At 31.9% G+C, this 24134-nt stretch overlaps 1 protein-coding gene and 1 long non-coding RNA gene across 3 annotated transcripts in view; both read left to right on the forward strand.

Annotated features, from left to right (window-relative positions):
* Positions 1–869: 869 nt before the first annotated feature.
* LOC143223230 (uncharacterized) lies at positions 870–18352 on the forward strand. The gene is made up of 4 exons (XR_013012769.1): positions 870–1027; positions 16887–16971; positions 17287–17420; positions 18218–18352. It is a non-coding gene; the product is annotated as an uncharacterized LOC143223230 (long non-coding RNA).
* A 208-nt stretch (positions 18353–18560) lies between these two features.
* The window catches only part of LOC143223231 (zinc transporter 7-A-like), a 93469-nt gene continuing 87895 nt past the window's right edge, over positions 18561–24134 (forward strand). The window contains exons 1-2 of one of the 2 annotated variants that reach the window (XR_013012778.1): positions 18561–19876; positions 23046–23344. The gene's annotated coding sequence lies outside the window, so the exon portion shown is untranslated. Of the gene's footprint in view, positions 19877–22862; positions 23345–24134 lie in introns of those variants that run through there. The other variant, XR_013012774.1, reaches the window with a different exon arrangement.

Consider the following 24134-nt stretch of genomic DNA (forward strand, 5'->3'; position numbering starts at 1 on the left):
CTTCACAGTCAGCAACACTCAAAACATTGATAACATCAGCAAAGTTAAGGAAATTATTGACTGTTCCTTCATCTCCGTCTTTAATATAAATCAAAAAGAGCAATGTTCCTAAGACTAAGTCATGAGGTACACCATTTGGATCTTTAATCCAGTTCGACTTCACCCCATTTATAATAATCCTCTACTATCATTCATCTAGTGGCTCGTATATTAAATCAGTTAATGTATCTTCCACACTTAGAGATAAGATTCGTTGCAAGCCATTTCATATTGCTCTGTGTCAAACGCTTTCTGAAAAGCCGAACCTAAGTATTTTATTTCTCATCTGGATTATGATCACGAACGGAAAGCTATTAAAACAATGAATGAAATGAAATTACTTACACATGTTTGTAAGTTCTTATGATTGAATTTGTCATTTACGATTAATCTGTGTGAGAATTCGCGTGAGCATATGTAATAATTGTTATTTAAAGTATTTTGAAGTTTCTAAATAGGATTCAATTTGACCCCTTACTCTCTTGAACGTTTTACACTTTTTATAATTCCTTTCTCTCGAAATGATACAGAAATAACATACATACATATTACTAATGTAATAGACTTCATTAGGGTTATGTATTTTTAGCACATTACAAACTGGTTCATGAAGGATGACCAAGTGTTTTTCAATAACAAACATATGTTATCATACTATTTAATGAATAATTCGTAAAAGTTTAGATTGGAAAAACACGTTTTTGCACATTTTACTCAACAAGTCTTGCTACTTTTCATTACGTAACATCGATACTAAGAAGCGGTGGTTGTTTGCTGGGATTTCCCTATTTCATCATTCACAGAGAACTTTTACATTATACTAAAACTATAACCAATCCTAAAACAGATACACACACGTGGGAACAGTGGGAGAGATCTTCCACGTAAAGTATGTTGGACTACTAATAAAGTCATATGTGGATAATAAGTTTTGGATAACAAGATAATAACGTCAGCTTCCCTCACTATCTTCTCTAAAAGAAACACGGTAAGAGCTTGTCGTGTAGATTCACCGTAAATACATAGGAATAAATTACACTATAACATTAACAGCTGATCGGCATTTGCTTAGCGGATGGTGTGTTGTTGCATTCATCAGTGATTGTAAGTGTGTGTGTGAGTGAATACAATTGCCAACTAATTAACCGTGTTACATAATTAACAAACCAAGGCTGAACTTAGGCACAAATGGCTACTATAATGCCAAGTTAATTAATGTAAATTAGTAGTGGTTTGAAAACAATTTTGAATTTTGTGGCAACATAATTTTTTTTTTAGAAAAAGTAATCTTTCAAAACAAAAAGTGCACACTTACCATCTATATATTCAATGTAGAAAGCAAAGTCCGTACTCTGTCCGAAATTTGTCATAATTCTCTATTTATTTTTGATTGTTATGTTTTTTTCACTCTAACATATTTGAAGTTTTCTTCTGTCTTTGATTCCTTCAGTTCATTCTCTATCAAACAGTAAATTAATGTGTGGTAAACAGCAAGCAAAAAATAAGAAAGCTTCTTATTAGATCTTTCGAATCTATTAAATGATAGCTATGTGTAAGTGAGTGGGCAAATTTAAAAAAAACGGAAAGCCCAAATTACCCTAATATCTGATCTCAAAAAAATATTACTTTTATCAGATATCTTCAAATCATTCGGAAATTATTAATTTGATGTTTTTAAGATAATGAAAAAGAAATGAAATAGTTATCACTATATAATACGGAATTTTAACATCTGTAATGAAATACAATGTTGGCAAATGTATCGAGATGATCAAAAGAAATCACTAACAAAAGATAAAACTTTTACAACAAAAAAATTAAAATCAATATTTAAAAGAAGCAAGAGGGATTTTATAATAGCCGCGAGATTTGAGATTATTTTAGTCAGAATTAGAGTAAGTTAATTTCTCAGCTCTTGACCGTGATCAAATAAGTTAATAGAAAGTGCTTGACTTCCTGCAAACAAAACTGCAAATAGATCTGAAATTGATCGAGAGATGAGGAAACTATGAGCTAAAAGTTTGTAATTGAAAAAGACAACAACAACACAGAGACGTTTTATGTGTTGTTATGCTGCGAGTTAGAAATATCACATTCCAACATATTTTTGATACCAAGATGTAGTTTATCTTGCTATTAACTTATCATTAGCTAACGTGAGTATCAAACAGAAAATAAACTTTTCAGGAGATGTTTATATAAAATTTTAAAACTGTTTAGTGATCCATACTCTTAAGTCGAACGGCAGTGATAATTCACCTCTTGTTACTATCACATTTCTGGCAAAATACGAAAGTACAAAATTACGCAAAGGAATGTTAATACTCTGTCCGCTACGTGTATCGAAACACGAATTTTAGCTTTGTAATTACGCAGATATATCGCTGTTCCAAATGGGCTTACAAAATAAGAATGTATTTTGTAAGTTTAACGGACAATGTCTTTGGAAACTAAGAATTAGTTCACGGCTGTAGCACTAATATTTCTAGTAACATTTGTTGGCTTGTCCAGAATCTACTGTGTTAGTTCTATGAAAAATCCTCAGGGTATTTCACAACAACTAGTCAACTAGAAATGGAAAAAGTTGGTAATTGTACTCTTCACATTGACCTGACTGAATAAAACAAGGAGACTGAGAAACTGGTTTTCAAATTTCAGGACATCTATGACGAAAACCTATTGGACAAGGAAGAGCATTTTACATTTCGGAATAGCAACTGATTGTTAAAATAAAAATAACTGAAAATGAAAAGTTTTATAATAATCACTAGGAAATGTGTGAAATTTAACAGGATGATAACACTTTTCTCTGTTTTTTATATCTAACACATTGTTCAGCCTAAATATTCTATATATTATACATATATATGTTAGTATGAATAGATTGTTCTATTTATTGTATATGACGAAGTTGTTGTGTTTCACTTAAAACGATATAAAACTTCTTACAAAATATTCAGCTTAAAAAAAAACTAAATTAAATAATCATCATTGTATGATTAAGTGCTTCTAACTCTGAAAAGCATGTTAGATACTCGAATTAGAAAGGATAGAAATAGTCCTTTATTTCACCAAATTTCACGGAAACTAATGACACCTTCACCTACAATTTGAAAGTGTTTAACACTCCTCAGTGAACATTTCAAACACTAAATCGTAACTAAGACCTTTAATTTGCCTATAATATACATACATATATTATACAACATGAATGTTCAAGATATGTTATGGGACATTTCTAAATTGTCACACATTGTGCTTTGTTAAAGAATGATGATTTTAGTTTAAGGTAAGGTTTAAATATCGAGGTCGTCATGAAATAAATAGATCATATAGATTTTAACGTAACATAAAACAAACTACCTGAGTTCTCAGTTATTCAGAAAAACATATTCATTCGCTTTGTTTATATGTAAAGTGATGATACAAGTGAGGCGAACATTCACCAGGGAAATACATGAACTAAAAAATATTATGTTGTGCGTATTTGTAAATCAACATTTCCTAAAAGAAATGTAAAATTCTGCTGAGAAATCACTATATTGTTAGGTGTTAATCAGTAGACCGATTGGAATCTATCTTTTTATCATTTTCGTTGTGTCAATGATCCAATAACAGTTTTACAATTGGAAGAAAAGGCTTTATTATTTGAACATATATTCACGTCTCTTTTCTTTATCAGTTGGTGTGAATAAAACGGTAATTTCACTTTTACTTTACATACAGCACAATCAGTGTTGAAACCGTTAAAGATGTTGGAAAAAAATCCCGATGTAACAACAACAAAGGAAATGTTGAAACATCTTGACTCGCATTCAATATAAATATTTGTTGCCAATAAATGTTGTAAGAAAATCATAAACTCTTTGAAAAAAATAAGTGAATTTATCTTTATTAGTTCTCGTATTTGGTATTTTAAAGCAGCAGAGAACTTTACGTGTCGCACTGTCTAAACAGTTAAGTTAAAGACATCGAAACTTCAAACATACTCATTCAAAATCTAAATCTGTCGACTATATGAAGATCAAACCTTCAGAAATACCTCTGCTTATGAGACTATTCCTAATTGAATAGCTGTATTAAATGATATAGCTATAACACCCATACAGCTGAAAGTGTAAAACGTGTGGATCTTCTGACCACAATCAGACATGATAACCACTAGGCACGCCAGAGTCGATAATTAGTAATCAACACTTTAATAAAAATGTAAGCAAGCCTTAGACTACTTTTCTATACATAAAAACATTTCGAAAATAGATTAACCGTATTTAACGCTAATAATAATAATACAAATTGAAACCAATCAAATCCATTAAATTACGAATTACGTTATTGAACTATCCAACACATAGCATCATAGCTGGTAAAGTTAACATAAAAGAGTCTGTGTGTTAGTTGTAGCAAAGCCACATTGAGCTACCTCCTGCGTCTACCGAATGGAATCGAACCCCTGAGTTTAGCGTTGTAAATCCGTAAACTCACTGCTGTATCAGTGGGGAACAATTTTATGATCATAAGGTTATTTGTATTGATTGTGATGTATATGGTTCATGATTATTGATGTTGCATAATTTTTTGATAATGTATTATATTTAATATTTTGTTCACAATGTATATGTATATATAATATCTGAGGTGTGACCGAATGGCTATTGTATATTTATTTTAATATCGACATTTATGAAAGTTAAATTTATTTTGAAAAATGTATGTTATTTGTACTGTTGAAAGTATATAGCAAAATTCCCGCCTAGTAACTAGTCACTGTAACCAATGCGAGGCGCCAGAAAACAGTATCTACTGTTGTTTGCTACAGTTGGTATACTATGAACCTCGAAATCTATAACTCTGAATAACGCTCATTAATCGGGAACATAATATTAGTGTTTAGGAACGTTTATAAATTCCGAACATTATAAACCATTTAACTTCAGCAGATTAATATCGGACGTCAGTATTTTTACAAAGACGTAATGTTACTTCAGCAGTGTAAAACTTTCGTGTGATCAGTGAAAAGCTAGCTAGCTCCTCTTAAATGAGTTGTACCTGTATCAACTCAGAATTAATTCAATCATCGTGAATCCTTGATAAGCTATCCAAAATTAAAATGTATGTTTGTAAAATACTAGTACTTGCCAGCTGAATTTTCTAGAACTTCGCTTTAAAGTTTTAAAAGCGCAACACATGGAGAGACTGTTTAGTGTCGTTGGTTTGCTACAGTCAGCGTACTATAAATCTTGGAAGCTACAACTGTGATAAACTCTTATTAAATGCAAAACTACGAGTATTTGAGTAGGAATGTGTAAAAATTTGAAACATTACACGATGTTTATTTTCGGAAGTTAGTATTTCTACAATAACATTAGGTACTGTCATCGGGGGAAAACATGTGTATTCTGAGTGAAGCAACCAGCTACTTAGCCATCAAAAGAAGTGTACCTGTGTATTAACATAGAAGTAATTCTCTCTCCATGATCCGATGATGAAAGATTCATTTCCAGATTGGATATCAGACTCAATATCGGTTGTATGTTAGTAAACCTTTTGTGAATAAATCATTATTTGTAATAAGTGTTATTATAAACTATATTATTGTTTGTATATTAAAATATATTTCTTTTAAGAAAGAAAACTGTCTATCGACCTAGTCGGCAAATATTATAAATTTAACAGATATCGACATTCAATTAACTTCCAAATTCAAATTTCGAAATAGACAATAGCCGAGTATGTACTTTTGTGTTCAACTGCAAAGACTAATAAGTGCATATAAAGCAAACACTACAACTGATGAAATTTAACACATTTACCCCGATCTCCAGTTTTAAGTATGGAAACAATGTGGTTTCAGATAATTTTGAAACGTGAAGTACGAGAGTTAACATCAAGTAAGATAAATATCTCACTGAAAATTTCATTCAAAGATAAGAAATTTGATTATTCTAGATATTATTTGTATTTGTTCGAGTTTAGGATAAATAATATCAATACCGAAATTTGATGCTTAGTTAACTGTACCAGCTACTAAAGACTGTATCCAATAGTTTGTTTAAACGTTTTGAACACACGTTTCTTTTTTATAATGTTATAGAATTTAAAGACCATGCTCATTCAAGGATAAAGAATAAAATTATTCAAGATATTATTTAGATTTGTATCTCAAAATGGCTGATATGTGTATTAACATTTTTATTGATAAGCAGTGAATAACGATTTGACCTTCCACAGAGAGTTTACAACTGACCGTTGCCGGACACGTATCTTAGTGGCGACAGTATAAAAGGGTAGGTGAATGTAAAGGGCGTTGCAGTTAGAAGTTGGGTTATTAACTGATATGTAAAAGTGTTCCTTTATATTGGTTTTAGTTGCTGTATAAACAGGGCTTCTTTGATTTTGCGTTTGTTCATATTTGTTTCTCTACTTAATATATGGATGTTTTCTATGGTTATATTGTGCTTATTTGATTTTTTAGTATTCAGGAACGTGTAAAAGTGTTTGTTTTTTGTTTTTTGAATCTAGTTTCCATTTTTCTGATTATTTCTCCAATATAGAAGTCGTGACAGTTGTTGCATTGTATTTTATAAATTATGTTGGTGTTGTGTTTGTCAGTGTAGTTTCTACATAATATGGACTTTAGTTTTGGACCTGCAATTGTATCATCAACATATGTGTACCAGTGTAGTAGTGAGTGTACGGCTGAATTGATCGCTTGAGATTGAATATCTGTCATAAAAATATTGGCTAGAACTGGTGACACGGGATTCCCCATACTTAGGCCATTTGTTTGGAAGTGGTTTTGGTTATTGAACATAAAGTTAGTTTAAGTGGTAGTGAATTCTATAAGGGTTACTAATTGGTTACTGGGGATGTGTATCAATGCGTTGGGGTCTTGGATATAAAGTTCTAAAGCTATCTTGTAAGCTTCAGTTGTTAAGACTTCTGTGAAGAGGGAAATTACATTAAAACTGGCCATTAAGGCTTTATGATTTAGTTGATTAAGAATATATTTAAAGTTAAAAGAATCATTGGAAAAGGAGCCGGCTGATGTTAGATATTTAGAAAATACTCACGCTATATATTTACCATGGTCGTAGTTAAATGATTCATAGGTCGACATTATGGGTCATAGTGTACAATCGGGATTGTGGTGTTTAGGGGTGCCGTATAGTTGTGGTGGTCGATCTTTCGTAGGTGATAATAAAGGTTTTCTGAATTGTGTCCTTTTTTTGTCATTTTCAGTAAAAGTTTGTTTAATTGTGGGTTTCTCGTCATCAAGAATTATATAGTTTTGTAAGCAGACAGGATAAATAATATCAATACTGAAATCTGATGCTTAGTTATCTATCGAAGTTACTAAAGATTGTATCCAATTATCTATTAGGAACGTTTCGGACACATGTTTCGTTTTATAATGTTATGGAATCCAGAGATTGAGCTCTTTTTGTTTGTTTGTTTGTTTTTTGAATTTCGCACTAAGCTACTCAAGAACTATCTGTGCTAGCCGTCTCTAATTTAGTAATGTAAGACTAGAGGGAAGGCAGCTAGCCATCACCACCCACCGCCACCTTTTGGGCTACTCTTTTACCAACGAATAGTGGGATTGACCGTCACATTATAACGCCCCCCACGGCTGAAAGGGCGAGCATGTTTGGCGCGACGGGGATGCAAACCTGCGACCCTCAGATTACGAGTCGCACGCCTTAACACGCTTGACCATGCTGGGCCCCAGCTCTTTTGGAAAGTCAAACTCAAAACTAAAGTATAGGGATTTTATTTTTTATCATTTGATAAGTATAATGAATGTTTAAAGCTCTTGAGTTGTTTCAGTACAATGAAACCCGTAAACTGGTTGATCTAAATCCAGTTTGTTAATTAGTTGTTAACGAATTAAAAAATAACAATTGAAAGTATGCTCAGATTGAATTGTTGTGAGTAGCGAATTAGGGCGTTCGATTCGCAATCTTAGTATCCCGTCTCACTAAAACATGTTCGCCCGTACAGCCTTCCAATTTCACTGCTCATTAGTAAAACAGTAGCCTTAGGGTTGGCGGTGAGTAGTGATGATTAGTTACATTTCCCTCTTATCCTTCAGTGCTAAATTCGGGATGGCTAGCATGTAGCTTTGCACAAAAAATAAATAAAAAACTTTTACATACATAATATCCCCCGCTAGTACAGTGCTAAAATTAGGGGTTGGATTCCTCTCGGTGGAATCTTCAGATAGGCCGATGTGGCTTTGCGAAATGAAAACACACACAAATATATACTACTAATGTATTTGACTTATTTGTTTACTTGGAGTTAATCACAAAGCTACACAATGGGCTATCTGTTCTCTGCTCACCACGGATTTCGAAACCCGGTTTCTACCAGTGTTAGTCCGCAGACGTATCGCTGTGCCACTGTGGGGCGTATTAGATTTGATTAATCATATGCATATATATATATATCTATCACTTTGCAGTTTCATGAACGTGACCAAATGATGTTTATTTAATACCAAACATAAATTATTATACTATGCTAAAAGCAGTTCTTGAAAGTTTAGAATGCAAACAACTTTTTGCATATTTTATTCAACAAGTTCTGCTACTTTTTACATAACATAAGTACTAAGAAGGGTTGCTTGTTTGCTGGATTTTCCCCATTTCATTTACTGTAAGTAATTGTTAAGGGATGAACTTGTTGTTAACTCCTATGATGTTGGCTTTTTTAAAATATTTACTCTGCTTTGTTTTAACTTTATCGTTTCTCTGATAATCTATATTTGTTTGGAGAAGTTTTACATTATACCAAAACGATAACTAACCCTAAAAGAGACACACACACATAGGGAAAAAGTGGGAGTGATCGTCCACGTAAAGTATGTTGGATTACTAATAAAATCATATTTGGATAATAAGTTGTGCAAAAAACACGCCGAAAGGTTCTTTAATGTACGTACACTAACCTCAGCTTCCCTCACTCTCTTCACTTAAAAGTTATTTTTTGTTACACGATAAGATCTGGCCGTTTACAATCACCATCAGAACCCGGGTATAAGGTGCACTATAATTTTTGGACTCGAAATGCCCGTGTTTAGCGCGTAGAGCAATACTAACAGATATTTGGTACTTGTGTAGCGAATGGTGTATTGTTGTACTGATCTGTCACGTGTTACTTAATGAACAAACGAATGCTGAATTTAAGACCACTTATAATTTCTATATAATAGTTTTTAAATAATGTCTTATATATATACACAACATAGAGCGATTGAAAATTACTGTAAATGTATTATACTATAGTATAGTATTAACGCAGAAAATTCCCAAAAATAGAAAGAAAAATTCAATAAAATATATTTTTACTAATCATTGTAAGAAATACCAGCATTTTAACAATCATTTCTAACGGATGACAAAATGAATCTGTTACACATAAATGACTAGATATGACGATGGCTGGAACATAAATAGCAGGTGTTGAGACTTTTGTTTACAACTTTGTTTTGGTACTATTTGTTTTGTTCCGATTATCCGAAAGCGAGAAACAATGATTACGAAATTCTATAAGATATGTTGATGCCGTTTTCTGACTGAAAATTTCATCATACATACACTGTAACAATACCATTCCCTCGCATATTGTGCATTTCACATTTGAACCGAAAAAGTTTTGGAAAAAAAGTACACATTATGTATATGCGGGTATTTATGATACTTGTAAAAACGATGAACGTGCTTGATTTACTTATTCATTCATTCACATATTTTGTCTTCTGTTTTTGTGAGAAAATCAGTTATATCGGATCATGTTTCAAACTCTTACATCCATCAAAATAACCGATTCTAATATTCATCTTATTTTAAAAGCACAAAGATTTCAGTGTGACGTAAATAAATCTGAAATGAGTATTGCTTGAAAGGTAAGTATGACTTACCAACGGAACAAACCTACGGATGGGAAGTAAACATCCCAAATTTCTTATTGCGCTGGATAAAAGTACTTCTTTATATGCATAATAATTTAACATATTCCAAATAGTTAAAGGTCTTATATAGATAGCCATTTGCAATCTAACTTAATTAACGATCTAAATATTTAAAATCGCACCAATATTTTTATTATACTCAGCCTGACATGAGATTTCATATGTTCCAACTGATTTTTAAATATTTATTATTTGTGATACTTTGGTTTACATAAAGTGTGATCAAGAATGTAATATTTTTTTTCTGAAAACTGTCTTTTAAATCCAAGCAGGAGTTTCATTCATTTCATTAAGCTTGAAAGTGTAAGATATATTCAGCTAGACGTTGCAAACGCCAATAGTAAGTTGTATAAATATATTTGTTTTTGTTTGATAAATATTGTGTTTACAAATTAAACTGTTTGTTTGTTTTAATTACCTCACAATCATTTGGTATTAGTATGTTTATGTTCTTGTATTAAGTATCCTATGCTATTGGTAAGAATGCGTTTTAATTGGTACTATGATATAAGTCTGGTAAGAAACTTAGCACCCAAAATATGTTCAAACAATATTCAAAATGTAAACAAACTTATAATGATTGTAAGTACGTAAAGTTGATGTTTTAATATTACACGTGAATCTCTTAAGATAGGAAATCTGGATTATGAGAGAAATTATAATACGAAAGAAGGACATCGAAGAAAAATGCTAACATTTATAAGAGTTTCAATAATTCTTAATATCCCGTTTAGAGATAGTCCAATGAAGATAGAATTACTTATTCTAAAGCAAGTGGGAAACCCCTGTATACAAACAATTCTACCCAGTATTGATGTTATGTACCGAAAAGTAGTAGAACATGTTTAGTAAAATAATGAAGTGCGTTGTTTGCATTCAGTGCTTCCAGGAACTATACATAATTTAGTATAAATGTATGTTTTTGTTGTTAGATAAAAATATCATTGTGTATTCGAATGTTATAACAAAAACGCAGATATGTCTATATGATATATTGTCATGAGACAGGTTCAAGGAAACAAAGAGTTACGTAGGTAATATAAAGAAATACTTTTTAAGAAGACGGGTTTTCCCCAGTAATACTTACTATACCTTTTCTTCTAAATATTTACACATAAACATATGTGTAATCTTTTATTATGAAACACCACTTTTACTAGATAGGGTCTTATTACCTTCTTATTTGTCAAATTTCTCTGTAAAGTTACTGTTCACATTATCTTTTTACTATAAGTATATCAGTTTTAAGAAGATTAATTCAGTGAAGAGAAAAACCAGTTTTAGGTTTGTTGAAACGTAAACACTAGTAGTTTACGACAATTGACCACAAAAACATAATATTTTGTGATAATTCAAAATCATTAGCAATGTAAAACATTATATGCTTACCAATAATTAAAAGTATACACGAGATCTATAACCACTGCTTGTATCGTGCAAACCCGTTAACTGTTGTTACAGTAGTTGTAAGGAAAGCAAAAAGGGTGTATTTTTCGCTGAACAGAGAGTTATCCCTTGCTTGAGACTAGATGTTAATTTTATTTTAATGTGAATTCAATTATTTTACCTTAAACTAAATAATAACAGAAACAATAAATAAACGTTATTTAAAAAAACTGAGTACATAAGAACACGTAAGAAATGTTTCAGAATAATTTTTGTCAACGGTTTAGTCGGATGAAACTATGGTATGTGAATATCATAATAATAATGGGACGACAAATATGAAAACTGAAAGTGACTTGTCGGAGGTAAATTTCTGTAAATCGATACACACACACTTGTATATACTAAAATACATCGCTTTAGTAGTATGCTAAATATAGGTAAATATTTTTCAAGTTCGTAACAACTGATATACAGACTTGAGGTTTAATAATTCATAACTCTGACCTGTGACATATTAATTTGTTTAATAATCTTTAAGCGTTATGACTGAGGTATCAAAAAGTTGAGTATTTTAATATTGACTTATACAAGTGAGACGAACGTGAAACATTTATCTACCTTTAGACTTCGGTATTTGGTATACTCAAAAAGATTTAATTACCCTCACACATACACAAACACACACACTATCGTGCCATAAAGAGGAATTACTTTAAAACCTCCGTCTCCAGTAAAGAAAAAATTAAACATTTGGATACAAACATTTTTGTATCTTTAAGTTCCTAAAATCCAGAGTACGATCAATATAACCTTATGACAGAAGATTTTGAAAATACTCAATGTTTTTAAATATATTTGAAATATGATGTACAATGTTTTTTAAAACTTCTATTTATCATCAAATGCACTGTAGAGGATCTTCCAGTCCAAATTAGTAGAAGTTCACGAGCATAATCTAACACGTAATGTTAATAAAGTAACCATAACAGCTATAAAACGTTACTTTACAAATTAAGAGATGTTGATAACTGTAACTCTCTGTTTTATTCTCAACAGGTAGGCAATATTAAAATGATTGAAAACTGTGTTAACGGTTAGAAATTATGTATTTGATCTTAAATAACTATTGATTAGAACTCGTGAGCTAGATATAAATTAAAGAAATAGTGTAAAAGAGGTTTGTATCTTTTTTTGTCAGGGAAAATTCATTTGCTTGAAACCGAATGTTAATTTTGTTTTAATGTGAACGCAACTGATATTCGACATTAAATCATAACAGAAACGCTAGGTAAAGATTATAAAAAAAAGAATTGGTTCCAAGTTGACATTGGTCAAACATTTTATACTATTAAGTTTAAACTATTTCAAGTCATTTTCAGTAAATATTTATTAAGTTTTACATTCTTGGACAAAGCTGGGTTCATTTTAACGGTAGCATAAAAACACTAACTGCGTTTTTTCTTTTCTGTTCTTCATATTTTCTATATTTTCTTACTATGCCTACGGTTAGAAAATATATTTATTTCTGGTTTTAATTTAATGCCGTTCGATGCCGGAGTTAAAGTAAAATTACATTATTTTGTGCTATTATTGAGTACAAATACATTAATTGAAACAAGACGGAAAATTATGATTTTTTGCGTTTTATTTCTGAGAATCCAAAAATTACTCACAAATTAATACATGATATGATCGTCTTTATTTTTCAGAATATCATTAATCCGCTTTGACATCGAGAACACGAGTTGACTGCAATCTTTAGTAATTTTTAGATCGTGGTACCAAACCTCAAATTATGGCCTCAATTAGCTTATCTTTCGTAGTACAGTCTTTTCCCGGATGTCTTTCTTTACAAATCGCCAAAATATTTTCAGTAGGATTTAAGTCCGGAGAGTTTTCAGGCCAGTCCAGCATCTATATTCGCGTTTTGTCATAAAATTTTTCACAAGTTTCGATGTGTGGCACTGAGCCAGATCTTGCTGAAAAATGCCATATCCATTTGGAAATCTCTTTTTTAATTTCTGGAACGACTCCTCTGCAAAACTTCAATGTACGGTGAACCTCGCATCATACCTTCTACGATATGTAAGCCTCCGACGCCATAGTAGCTTAAAAAGCCCAAGACATCTTCTTCAATGGATGTTTTACGAACTGATTGATGTGAGATTCTCGAAGTTTCTTCACTGGAGATCTGCGAACATGCAGACTTCTTTGATCCTGTACGAAGAAATGATTCTCGTCACTGAATAACACCTTCCTCCATTGTTCTTGCGTCCAGTTCTTGTATTTCAGACCCCATTGATACCGGTTTTTCTTCATTGAGTTGGTAAGAAGTGGTTTTTTGACTGGTCTCCTTGCCCCTCTAACGCAATTTCAAATGACGTAATATTCCTCAAAATTTCGTCATATATCCCCAATATAGATCTAACGTACTGCAAAACACATCTAATGACGCCGTCTGTCTGAAAAAATGACTATTAAAGGAAATCAGCGGGTCCAGCGAGCCTACACCGGCCGCCATGCTGAAAATATTGTAAAATGACCATTTGTTTTAATTAAGTTGCACAAGCGTGTATATGCTTAAAGTAGTTAAAGTCTTTAAAACATTTAGCATGTCGCAATTCTCACTTTGTTCTTTTTGCTCATAAAAGATCTCGACGTTATGAGTTATGACAATCGGTTTGCAAAATACTGTGTTTGTGTTTTTCTTATAGTAAAGCCACAAAGAGCTATCTGCTCAGCCCAGCGAGGGGAATCAAACCCCTGATTTTAGCGTTGTAAATCCGAAGACATACCGTTGTACTAGCAGGGGGCATAAAATATTGAAACAATTTAATCTCTTATTTGCCCTAAATGTCAAGATACGTTTTTAAGAAATTTCACGCATTTTCATTTTCCTTCATTTCTTGTAAACGTGTAATTATTGTATATTTGTGCTGTTATATATCGCTAAACATGTCACACAGTTTTAGTTGCATGGGTGTTTTAACTTTACCATTTAATTCCACTCTCACTTTAAAATTAGCTGCAAATTCAGAAGAAGCTACTGAATGTTTGCTCTTAACTTATTCAACAGTTTTAGATTACGGGTAGGTCTGTTTGAAGTTTTGACGGTTCTAACTTAATTGTTTAGGTAATTTGACACGCAAAGTTTTCTTCTGTTTGAAATTGCCAAATAACGAAAACAATATTGATATATTCACTTCCTTATTCATAAAGCTAAAAAATAAACTTTCATACAAACAAGCTGTTCAGTTGAAAGTATAATATTGAAATATGTACGTGTCAAGCTTGTCAACGACCCAGCATGGCCAGGTGGATAAGGCGCTTGACTCGTAACCTGAGGGTTAAGGTTCGAATCCCTATCACACCAAACATGCTCGCCATTTTAGCCGTAGAGGTATTATAAGGTGATTGTCAATCCAATTATTCGCCGGTAGAATAGTAGCCCAAGATTTGGCGATTGGTGATAATGACTAGCTGCTTTCCGTTTAGTCTTACACTGTTAAATTAGGGACGACTAGGGCAAATCTTCCTCGTGTAGATTTGCGCGATGTTACAAAACGAACAAACAAAGCTCGTCAAAACTGACTTTATGGCTACGAGAACTTTCTTTCAACTTGTTTCTAGTTGCTTGATATTGCCAGGGGTAATACATAAAAATAACTTACATGTTTGGTAAGTTTGAAATATTTACAGGCTATATTCTCTTTGGGTAAGTCTCATACTTTTATCTTTGTTCTTAGATATTCGTACAAAGCTAAGCAAACGATATTTGTGCTAATCACCCTTATTTTTCAGCTGATAGACTAGCGTCAAAGCAACTGGTTAACAATACTTACCGACCACTTTAGGGTAATTTTTGTTTTGCCGAATAGGGAGACTTATTATTCTCTTAAAGCGCATATTCATTTATATAATGTTTTTAAGTAAGTGGTTTAAAATGAGAAACGAACGTACTTGTCAATAATAGAAACACAATAACTATAATGTTGTATTCTCTTGAAAATGCTTGAAGACATTGATAGTGCAGACAACAAATTGCTGTTAAGAATTAAAAATACTTTTAATTTGAATAATGAAGCCCCAGATAAACAATCAGCTAAAACATCGTGCATTAAATTGATAAAGAAAAGGAAAATTCAAGCGGCAGGCAGAAAAACTCTCATATGTTTGTGAGTTACGACTGGTATCACAAATATTGGGCTACGGTATCTCTTCTTTGTACTTTCATTATTTTTCACCAAAACATTACGCTTTCATAATGCTTAAAAAATAGTATTATTGATAGATGTTTGCCTATTATGATGTCTATCCTTGTTGATGCGTTGTTCTCGTATTGAACAAAGTATAGTCTGAGTAAGGCACTCCAGAGACACATGTGAAATGTTATTTATTACAAAACTTTGATTCCAACTCTATAATGGATTAAACGATTGGGGTCTAGCATTGTACTTTATCACGAATATTGTATCTTTTATTGTTATTTCTTCGTAACCTATTCGCATTTTAAAATAATAAAATTTTACGATTGTATAAAGAGAAGACGATTTTGCTTTTGAATTTCGCACAAATCTACTCGATCTACAAATCTAGCTATCTGTGCTAGCCGTCCCTAATTTAGCAGTGTAAGACTAGAGGGAAGGCAGCTAGTCATCACTACTCACCGCCAACTCTTGGGTTACACTTTTACCAACGAATAGTAGGATTCACCGTCACATTATAACGCCCCCACGGCTGAAAGGGCGAGCATGTTTGGCGCGACTGGGATGCGAACACGCGACCCTCAGATTACAAGTCGCACGCCTTAACACGCTTGGCCATGCCGGGCCAGACGATTTTGAATAGATGAATTGAAACGTGTTAATAATAATATGCAAATTTTTAACAAGTTATACCTTATGTTTTTCAGTTCACAATTGTGGGTTTAAAGAATTGTTAGATTTAAGGAACTCGAAACAGAATGTTACCAATCTGAACATGGTGAACAAAAAACCCACTTAATAAATGCTTGTGATTCTATTTTATATATAATGCTTTCCGGAATGTACACTGATATGAGTCTTTAACTACTCTAAGCCTATCTGAACATAAGTGCATTTTATGAATAATTTCTCTTCGAGACGCCAAAACAGGTTTCACTAAATATTAGCAGATAAAACAAGAAATGTTTTTGTTATTGTTAATAACAGTAACAACCATATATAATAATAAGCTTCTTTCTTTTCTTCAACTTTATCCAGAAACATACATGATATATATCATCTTCTTCATTCCGTCATATACAGAGGTAGCTCTACGGAAATGGCCTTAATAACACACACTAACTGTTTGTTTTTCACACTCGCGAAGATGAGATGAAACAATGTTGAAATATATAAAGTGGCTTTTGCAATCGTTTATTAGCTTAAATAAAGATTTTAACTGTGTTTTATAAAAATGTTCTTCTTTTGTTGATTTTAATATTTTATGCTGAAATTAGTTCTCCTATCGGTCAAGAACCGCCACATTGTAAAGCCAAAAAAGAAACATCTTAAACTAGAAAAATGTTGGGAGAGACAGTCTAGGTAGGTTCTTTCTATTTCACAATACTTATATGTTTTCGCTATATCTAATTAGTTATTGAGATATGTTGGGTTAACGTACTGAAATATATTTTCAAAATTAGTTGGCCTTAACCCTCTATTTCGGTTATATTATTTGGATGAAATATTTTCTAGTTACTTGGTGCATTTTTTTATGATTTAATTTTGTCATGTTATTTCTTTGAATAGTTCTGTTACCTATTCATTTATTAAAAATAAACTTTTCTTCTTTTAAATACTGCAAGTTAGTTGTTATTTCAGTAAACATAGTGTTAAAACAAACTTTTCCGTTTATAGTTTTTACAGACTTCAAGTCATCTGTCTGGCTTCCTGATCAAGGCACGTGGACCTTCTTATTGAAGGTCTTCAAGATATTGCTTCTGATGTTGTTCAGAAATAGATGTGACAAATTTATTTATGAAGATACTTTGGTGAGAGCATCTTTCTGTTAAACCCAAGTGGCTTCATAGGATATCACATAACTTAGCTGTAGAATTTTTCCAGCTAATCATGAAACGATTTTGCACACATTTAAACTTTAATGCTACATTAAAGAAGAGATAACTTGTAATTGATTTTGAATTTTCAGGGCACTTGTAAAGGAAATGCAACACTTAATTATTATATAACTTTGTATCATGTCTACCAGAGTATATATTTATATAAATAAACGTTAATGTTTGTGAATGTCTATTTGTTCAAATTTCTTGATGAATCAGCACCAAACCTGACATTGTGATACAGGATGACGCGACGAAGGTCATAGGGTTTTGGAAAAATTGTTTGAAATTGCTTTCTATTAATAACAAACATATACCCGCTTGTAGGATAGTGTTAAGTTTATGGACTCACAACTCTAAGATCCGGGGATAGATTCACCGCTTTGGTCATTGGAAGTAGCTCAATGTGGTTTTGCGTCAATCCAAACAATAATAATAAACCTATATAGCACGATAAGGTTTGAATAGATTGTTATATATTTTAATAGATTTAATTAACTTCTAAGTGCAAAAATTCACAATGGGTTTTTTTTTCTGCAATATGCCTACCTCAGGTACTAAAACTCGGTAGATTTGTAAATCAGCAGACATAATGCTGTACAACTAGAAGCAGATTATGAAAATTACAGTTTGCCAAAAAAATAACTAAATCCAAAAGATTATCACATTATTCACTTTTTCTTGTATTAAACTTGTATATTCAATAATATTTATATTTTATTTTTTAGGGTCTTCTCTTTAACATGTGAGAGCTGGAAACCATCTGATTGATTTCTGTTATTCTTGTACTTATACTAAATATGTCTTTTAAAATGTAAACTAGTTATCTTTACCGAAAATGTCAATAAAAACATTTAATATTTTGTTTGGTCATTGTTATATATCCGTGTTGTAATTACAAGCAAGACCTTGAATACTGAAACATTCACAAACGACAAAACAATTTATAGGGAAATAAAAAAAATTTTAAGGTTTTGTTTTCATTGTCCACGGTGAATAATTATGAGTCATTAGTGATTCAGCGGTAAGTTAAGAGGTCTTATTTCATACTTCCTGTTTACAGAGGTGGCACAGTTTTGTTTGGGAAGGCTGTTATGCAAAACAATTTTGAGTTGATAAGAATAATGCTCTGTAAAGAATATATTGTTTGGTGAGCAGATTTTTCTTTGTCTAACACAAGTGTTTTAGTTACTCTCGGGCGCTCATAGGTGAACTATCTCTCTTCACCCATTTTGGAAATGTCTTCATATCCGCCGCCTCTCCAAATTTTAATGAAAACATACAGAGATCAACCTTTCAGATTCAAAAAGTTCTACAAAGTGTTTTGAAGTATTTAACCCCCTTGCATAAGGAATAAACAAGAAATTAATGTATTTGATATTTAAGGGACAAAACGGTTGTTTTCACTATCGTTTTGGGACGGTATACCAAGGTGGTTAAGGTACTCGTTTTGTAATCTGAGAGTCGCGGGTTTACATCTTTGTCACATTAAACATGCTCACCCTCTGAGCCGTAGTGGTGTTATAATGTGATTGTGCATCCCATTATTCGTTGGTAAAAGAGTTGACGGTGGGTGGTAATGACTAGCTGCCTTCTCTCTAGTCTTACACTGCTAAATTAGGGATTGCTATCGCAGATGGCCTTCGTGTAGCTTTGCACGATATAAAAAACCACCTTGGTGTTAAATGATAATTTCCGAATTTTGCATCACACTGATTTATTTGTTCTGGATGACATAAACCTTTAATCAGTGCGCCGTGAAAATAAAAATTTAACACATCCCAGAGTTCTATACCAGAATCGGGTCCCTAAGTAACTGACATTCAATGTGCATAAGAAGTATTTTTTTTCAAAATTAAAGTCTCATTTTTTTTATTTTCCCGGAATTGCTCAAAGAAAGTTGTCGAGAGGAGTCATATGTTTTACCATAGTCTTTTGAGTGTCAGTCAGTGATCAGATATTTAAATTATATTATATAAAGGATGTGCAACTTTGCAGTTTGCTCTGTCTTTAAATCAGTAAGACGCGTGCATGTCATAAATAATAAGAATTATTAGCGACGAGCTGGTAAACGATTTGTTGAAAAACCCCGATATAAAATTTGATCCATTATTACATTGAATTTCATAAGGCAAGTCAACAAAAGTAAAGTAATTTATCACTGCCTTAGATTTTTTTGCTGAACTATTTCTTAAAAGGATGATAACTTCAGAAAATAGAGTGGATGCACACATAATTGTCAACAAATACTGATGTCCCAATGGAATTTTTGGAATGGACCCAACAGAGTCAATAATCACACGACGAAAGGAATCTTCGAGTGCTGGGATAGGTTTCCAAGAAAAACAAAAGAAATTTTATGGTTCGAGTTTCCAACCAATTGACAGGTGTGACAATTTTTGAAAAACCGAGAAATATCTTTCCTAATTTTTTGGCCAAAATAAATATCTCATAATTTTGTTACGCGTCTTGTTGATTCCTAAATGAATTCCCAAAGGTAGTTCATAGGCAACTTTCAATATTTGCGAACGATATGCTTTTAAAACAGTAATTTGATAAAGTAAAGCCTCCTTCTTTGAAGTTGATACATTTGGTTGTTTCCAGTTTCTAATGAGCACCCCATTTTGACAAAAGTTATCGTTTGAAACTTTTTTCAATACATTCTTTTGGAGTACACATTTAAACAGTGAAGAGATCTGTGGATCCTTTTCGTGCTCACGAATGAGTTTGCTTTTAGCAAACGGAAATTCACCAGGTGAACCAGATCCCTCACGTCCTTTTTTGCTTTCCGTCAGACTTGTAAGATGGACAATCAATCATGAGATCCAATAATTGTCACAAATTTACAATGTTCTCTGAACACGTATCTATTATTTCATTTTAGCTTAATTTCTTATCCAGAGCTCGAGTCACTGAGCATGAGGGAATCACTTCTAGATTCTCCTCAACAACTTCATCCTACTTGAAGCTCGGCAAAATTTTTCCCCCAGCCAAATCGTTTCCATACAATAATTATACACACTTAATTGAGAGAGGTGGTCTTGCTCCAAACAAAACTGGTACCGAATCTAGATCTGATGTCAAGTAAATTTAAAAGAAAGGAACTTTTATAAAGCCACTGTTCACTAACTGAGTCATAACAGGTTCAGCAGTGGCAGTATTCATAACTAAAGGCAATACACCTTCTAACAACAAAATATGTATTGGTATAGGATTAGCAGTAATATTCATCAAAAACAAACATAAAAGGTTTAGATCCTTCCATATCAGCATCAGTCTTTTTATCATTGGCTAAATAAACAACATCAAGTGATCTGGTGAAACTATGTCCATAAGTGTACATAAACGCATTGGATGTTGCATTCTTTTCTTTTTCAAACTCCAACAGTCAGACATAATATGATCAGAATCAACATTTTAAATTTTTGTTCTACGAGCTTTTGTAAATTTTGTTTTGACAAAAAATTGTAATCTGAGATAAGAGAGAATCTTTCATACCAAGAATTGAGCAAATTATTTAAACTATTTAATCTCTGTGCTTTAAGTATCCTAAAAGTCGCAGTTTTCTCTTCGTTATGCTGTTACAGACTGAGTCGAATGTATTGTGAGCTATTCCAGTCAGTCTCTAAAATAATGAAACAATTCATTTCTTTTTGTTCTGAGCGTCAGACCACATTTTCATCATAAGAGAATTTTAACAATTTCTCATATTCTTGTCATTAATGCGAAAAAAGTTCATTACCTGATTCTGAGTAAAATGAGTACCTCTCGATAACTTTTCTTCTACATTTATATTATGTTCATTAACATATTTAGGGTATTAATGTATTAAATAAGAAAAGTTCCGGTAATAAATGTAAAGATCAAACAAAGGTAATAAAATGACACGTATAAATAACAACGTGTAAGAAAATGATAGATTTTTACCACGGGCAAATATCAACATTCTCACGTATCATAGTCGATAGAAAGAAGGGCATCTATAACCTGTACTGATAATCTCCGAATACGTTTATACAAATTGATTATTACTTTCAGTTTTTCTATATTTTTAAACTAGTTCTTAATTAATTAACAAGTATTGGAAACATCATAAATACTTAAATATCTGTTGTTGTATATATATTTTGGCATATTTTCACGCTCTAAGAATTTTGACTATCACTTTGTTTTGTATACTCTTGAGTTCTGTTAAGATTATAGTTCTACATAAACAAAAATTATTAACCAACTTAAAGCATCATTATATTCATTACAGGTTAGTAGTCTTGTTAATTGCAAATTTGTAATTAATTTGCTATCAAAGGCGTCGCTTGCAATTACATTTTGCAAAACCTCTTCTACTTCAGATTGTGGAATGGTCTATTCAACAGAAATTACAAAATTTGTTGAACTTATTCTTAATGCAGGAATAAACAAGTTTAAAATAATAATGAAAAGTTTTATAATAGATGAAGACAAATTAGTGTGTAAAGTACAGCCTTTCTACATAAGAAGTTTCCTTAAACTCATCTAAAATTGATTTTCAGCTTTCTAATATGTACTTTTATTAGCATATAAAATAATAACATGGACGGATAAAAGTAAATAATACATTTGAAAGAAGTAATCTATATATTTGTATATATATATATACACACACACAAAGAAGAATTCAGATATAAATAATTAAAATTTACATTAGTTTTGTATAGGTTACTTCATAATTAACTTCTATACTACTTAAATTATAGATAAATGTTTCTTTGAAACAAAACTGGTTCCTCACGGAACTCAATGGTAGACTGTGAATTTAAGTCTCCGTCCATAGCCCCTTGTTACCTAAGAAAAATCGCACTCTGCACATTGACAATATGGGTGCGTTAAAGAGTGAGGTGTGAAAATTCATCTAAGATATTGATGGTCGTTTACTAGCTTCTTATGCTCTAATATGTCAATAGTATGTTAAGAATGCCAATATTAGATTTGTTTCATTAGAAGTTATTGTGTTGCTTGAATCTGATGAAAATAGATCGATAAACGTGAAATGGTATATTATAAAATAATACTAGAAATCCATGCAATCTTAATGTCTTACAGCTCTACAAAATTATTATATAATATTTCATCACATTCACGAAATTCTTTCTGTAATCTGATGGTTTAATGATTGTTTTGTAAAATTATTAATAAGATTTTTACAGAAATTTAACAAGAAATGAAAACGATATCGCTATGCAATAAGTAGTCTTAAAATTTATCTAATGCAATACGATACTTGTAAACAAATCGGAATTTTCAGAACGACTTAATAAGCAAATAAAATTTCCAGGACAAGCAATTCAGTATCATCGTTCGTAATAAAAACAACGTATTCAAACACCTCTTAAATAAAAATTTGTGATAATCATACTAGAAAAATATTTAAGTTAAACTGTGCATCAATCAAAATTGAGAATTTTAGGCAAATATGTTTTTTAAATACAATATAAATCAGCTTTTGACTTACAATTATTTGTAAGGGATATTTTATGTAAGGTAATAGTTTCTTTGTTTGTTTTTGAATTTTGCATGAAGCTACTCGAGGGCTATCTGTGCTAGCCGTCCCTAATTTAGCAGTGTAAGAATAGAGAGAAGGCAACTAGTCATCACCACCCACCGCCAACTCTTGGGCTACTCTTACCAACGAATAATGGGATTGACAGTCACATTATAACGCTCCCACGGCTAAAAGAGCAAGCATATTTGGTGCGACGGGGATTCGAACCCGTGTCCCTCAGATTACGAGTCGAACGCCTTAACCAACCTGGCCATGCCGGGCCGGGCCGTAATGAAATAGATAGCACGACGAGTGACATATGAAGACTTCAATGCTGGTAATGTGATGTCATGTTATAAAGTCTTAAAAATTAGATTTAGCCTGTGGTATTCGGCTACTACAGCAGAACATAGGCCTTCTGGTGATGTGTTTATTTGTTTATTTACTTAACCAAGCCAACAACTAAAAAATATATACACAGTATTCTGTGTTAAAGCTGGTATTCTTTATATTTGATAATGAGATTGAATTTATATCGATGTTACATTTGTTGGTACATTTGTTGTTGTCTGGTTCACTAAAATTCGATTGTTATTCTTTTTTTGAAAAGAAACATCCTATCTTTACAGCTGCATCTACGTATTCTATTTTAGTATTTTTGTATTTTTTGTTCTGTTATCAAGTAAAAAGAATAAATACAAAAACTTCAAAATTAAAACTGTTGGGGAAATTATTTTAAGAACATCACTATATGCTACTTCTAAATATATTATGTATACGATAATATATGGGCAATAAATGCAAACTATAAGTTTCTATTATATCTTAAGTGACTAAAACACTCACACAATTAATGCTTCTAAGTACACAATTTCATAGCTTTATTTGAAGGCTTTCAAAATCTTAAAATAAACACTCTACACACCATCCTCAAAAGTGTAAACCGTATAATCCAATGTCATTAATCATATGACTCAGTACTAATAGTTAATTTATATAAGGAACTTAAAATCACGCAACGTATATACTTTCTGACTTCTCAACTTCCCATCCTTATTGTAAACATGATAATTATTTTAATATGTTGTATTGTTTCTATAGATTCTTTAATGTTTCTAGCCACCATA

This window comes from Tachypleus tridentatus, chromosome 8 (genome assembly GCF_004210375.1).
Source record: "Tachypleus tridentatus isolate NWPU-2018 chromosome 8, ASM421037v1, whole genome shotgun sequence".
NCBI lineage: Eukaryota > Metazoa > Arthropoda > Merostomata > Xiphosura > Limulidae > Tachypleus > Tachypleus tridentatus.